Source organism: Schistocerca cancellata, unplaced genomic scaffold, assembly GCF_023864275.1.
Source record: "Schistocerca cancellata isolate TAMUIC-IGC-003103 unplaced genomic scaffold, iqSchCanc2.1 HiC_scaffold_394, whole genome shotgun sequence".
In the NCBI taxonomy this organism is placed as follows: Eukaryota; Metazoa; Arthropoda; class Insecta; order Orthoptera; family Acrididae; genus Schistocerca; species Schistocerca cancellata.
In genome coordinates, this window is record NW_026046411.1 from 10001 (window position 1) to 13998 (window position 3998).

Here is a 3998-nt window from a genome sequence, read left to right on the forward strand (position 1 = left end):
ACCAACACCCACACATGTCCCACACAGGGGTGCACCCAACATCACCACACTGCCTCGTCTTACAGAACAAACACACTGGCAGGAATGAAACACACAGGTCTGCCGCAACCTCGGACACGGCGCGCCCCCTCTCACTACCGAAAAGCGCATCCCAACGTGACATACCTCCTTTGACACACTGACGCTGCCTCGGGCATCCACTTCCTACGGTCAATATGAACGAACCTCGCCCCGCCCCCCCCCCCCCCCCCACCAACACGCCATCCCATACCACAATGTGTACCGTACCCAAACCTAACGTGTACTGTACTACAACGCAATGTGTACCAAAACACAACCCAGTTTGTACCTTAACCTAACCTATGTCACCTTAACCTAACCTATGTCACCTTAACCTAACCTATGTCACCTTAACCTAACCTATGTCACCTTAACCTAACCTATGTCACCTTAACCTAACCTATGTCACCTTAACCTAACCTATGTCACCTTAACCTAACCCATCTTGCACCTTAACCTAACCTATGTCGCCTTAACCTAACCTCTGTTGCACCTTAACCTAACCTGTGTTGCACCTTAACCTAACCTGTGTTGCACCTTAACCTAACCTGTGTTGCACCTTAACCTAACGCAATTTGCACCGCAATGTAACGCAATTTGCACCGCAATGTAATGCAATTTGTACCGCAATCTACCCCAAGTTGTACCGCAATCTACCCCAAGTTGTACCGCAATCTACCCCAAGTTGTACCGCAATCTACCCCAAGTTGTACCGCAATCTACCCCAAGTTGTACCGCAATCTACCCCAAGTTGTACCGCAATCTACCCCAAGTTGTACCGCAATCTACCCCAAGTTGTACCGCAATCTACCCCAAGTTGTACCGCAATCTACCCCAAGTTGTACCGCAATCTACCCCAAGTTGTGCCGCAATCTACCCCAAGTTGTGCCGCAATCTACCCCAAGTTGTGCCGCAATCTACCCCAAGTTGTGCCGCAATCTACCCCAAGTTGTGCCGCAATCTACCCCAAGTTGTGCCGCAATCTACCCCACGTTGTGCCTTAACCTAACCCACGTTGTGCCTTAACCTAACCCACGTTGTGCCTTAACATAACCCACGTTGTGCCTTAACATAACCCACGTTGTGCCTTAACCTAACCCACGTTGTGCCTTAACCTGCTCTGTAAATGGCATATGACACGTTACATTAATGTATTGTTGTCCAACCGCAACCCGCTCAGAATGTTGTGTACACAGCTACGTGTCATCTCCCCATAACAGCTGTATTGCAGTGTGGTACGCCATAGAGACGTGTGGGAGTAATGGACGCAGTGGATGGCGATCAGCATGAGCCGTCTGTTCATGTAGTGGCGCGTGTATGCAGACATAGTAGTCTCTTCTCACACAATGTGATAGCACGGTGTCCCGCGTTCCACATCTGCGACATGCTACAGAGGCCGGTTGACAGTTCGTCGCGCAATGGACATCGCATACGTACGGGGGCACCTTCCACGTGCCCTCTAGTCGGGCACATTTTGTTGCGTGGATGTGAGCGGATGTAGTGTGTCTTGACACCTGACAGGCAGGCATGCAATAATAGTTGACTTTGCAAACGGGGATGGACGTGGACGTGTACGTTTACTGGTGACGTTACGCAAATGAACAACTGGTAACCCGTTGTGGTGCGGTTGATCTTGCTGGAGGTACATCTGTGAGGGCAACGATCGGTACAGCTATGACGCGGTTGTGTCAGCGATACCCACCACACCAATGAACGTGAATGTGGATCTGGGTGTGAAGCGATACGCGGCTGTGGGTGGGTGGGACTGTCCCCGGCCGGTGAGGGGGGGGGCCGCCCGGCGTGCTGGCCGCGCGGTGCGTGGGCGCACGCGCTACAGCCGGCTGGTGGGGGCGCCCAGTGGCAGGCGCGCCGGCCGACGGACGCGGCAGGCGGCGCAGCTGCGCGCCGGGGCACCCTGCGCGCGGCGCCGTGCAGCCAAAGTGGGTCCTCGCCGGCCCGGTGCGAAGCGCGGTGGACATCTGCAGTGTGCTGGTCCGATTGAGGACTGTGTGCGTTGAGGATGCGCCGCCGCCCGGCACTCGGCGCCGCGACGCCGTCTGCTGCTCGGTCGCCCCAGCGGTTCTCGCTGGTGGTTTGTATCGCAGTTGTGCAGACGTGTTGGCACGTGCGCTGTGCTGGGAGAGTTCGCTTCGGCACCCACGTGGGGCCTTTGCCCTTCTGTGGCGCTGGCGTTGGAGCTGCCGGTCACCGTAGGTGGCGCGTGTTGTCTCCCGCCGGCAATGCCACGACAGCACGCTCCCGGGCCTCTGTCGGCAGCGGCAAGCTCAGTTGGGAGCACGGGTGGTCGCACCTAAAGCGTCTACTCGCCTAACTCCGGGCGATTGCGCCTCTCTCGAACCCGACCAAGTACTTAGGACGGCGCTGCGCGCCGCCGGGACCTGAGAGGGTTTCGAGGTGTATTGTGCAGGGGAGCTCAGCCTCCTCCTGTTTGCAGAATAATTGAGCGGACGCTTGCGTGTTCGCGCGGGCCCCCGGGACACACTCCCGGGCGGCCGGCTGCTCAGCTCTAGTTGACGCAGCTCCCTGGTTGATCCTGCCAGTAGTCATATGCTTGTCTCAAAGATTAAGCCATGCATGTCTCAGTACAAGCCGCATTAAGGTGAAACCGCGAATGGCTCATTAAATCAGTTATGGTTCCTTAGATCGTACCCACGTTACTTGGATAACTGTGGTAATTCTAGAGCTAATACATGCAAACAGAGTCCCGACCAGAGATGGAAGGGACGCTTTTATTAGATCAAAACCAATCGGTCGGCTCGTCCGGTCCGTTTGCCTTGGTGACTCTGAATAACTTTGGGCTGATCGCACGGTCCTCGTACCGGCGACGCATCTTTCAAATGTCTGCCTTATCAACTGTCGATGGTAGGTTCTGCGCCTACCATGGTTGTAACGGGTAACGGGGAATCAGGGTTCGATTCCGGAGAGGGAGCCTGAGAAACGGCTACCACATCCAAGGAAGGCAGCAGGCGCGCAAATTACCCACTCCCGGCACGGGGAGGTAGTGACGAAAAATAACGATACGGGACTCATCCGAGGCCCCGTAATCGGAATGAGTACACTTTAAATCCTTTAACGAGTATCTATTGGAGGGCAAGTCTGGTGCCAGCAGCCGCGGTAATTCCAGCTCCAATAGCGTATATTAAAGTTGTTGCGGTTAAAAAGCTCGTAGTTGGATTTGTGTCCCACGCTGTTGGTTCACCGCCCGTCGGTGTTTAACTGGCATGTATCGTGGGACGTCCTGCCGGTGGGGCGAGCCGAAGGCGTGCGACCGCCTCGTGCGTGTTCGTGCGTCCCGAGGCGGACCCCGTTGAAATCCTACCAAGGTGCTCTTTATTGAGTGTCTGGGTGGGCCGGCACGTTTACTTTGAACAAATTAGAGTGCTTAAAGCAGGCAAGCCCGCCTGAATACTGTGTGCATGGAATAATGGAATAGGACCTCGGTTCTATTTTGTTGGTTTTCGGAACCCGAGGTAATGATTAATAGGGACAGGCGGGGGCATTCGTATTGCGACGTTAGAGGTGAAATTCTTGGATCGTCGCAAGACGAACAGAAGCGAAAGCATTTGCCAAGTATGTTTTCATTAATCAAGAACGAAAGTTAGAGGTTCGAAGGCGATCAGATACCGCCCTAGTTCTAACCATAAACGATGCCAGCCAGCGATCCGCCGCAGTTCCTCCGATGACTCGGCGGGCAGCCTCCGGGAAACCAAAGCTTTTGGGTTCCGGGGGAAGTATGGTTGCAAAGCTGAAACTTAAAGGAATTGACGGAAGGGCACCACCAGGAGTGGAGCCTGCGGCTTAATTTGACTCAACACGGGAAACCTCACCAGGCCCGGACACCGGAAGGATTGACAGATTGATAGCTCTTTCTTGATTCGGTGGGTGGTGGTGCATGGCCGTTCTTAGTTGGTGGAGCG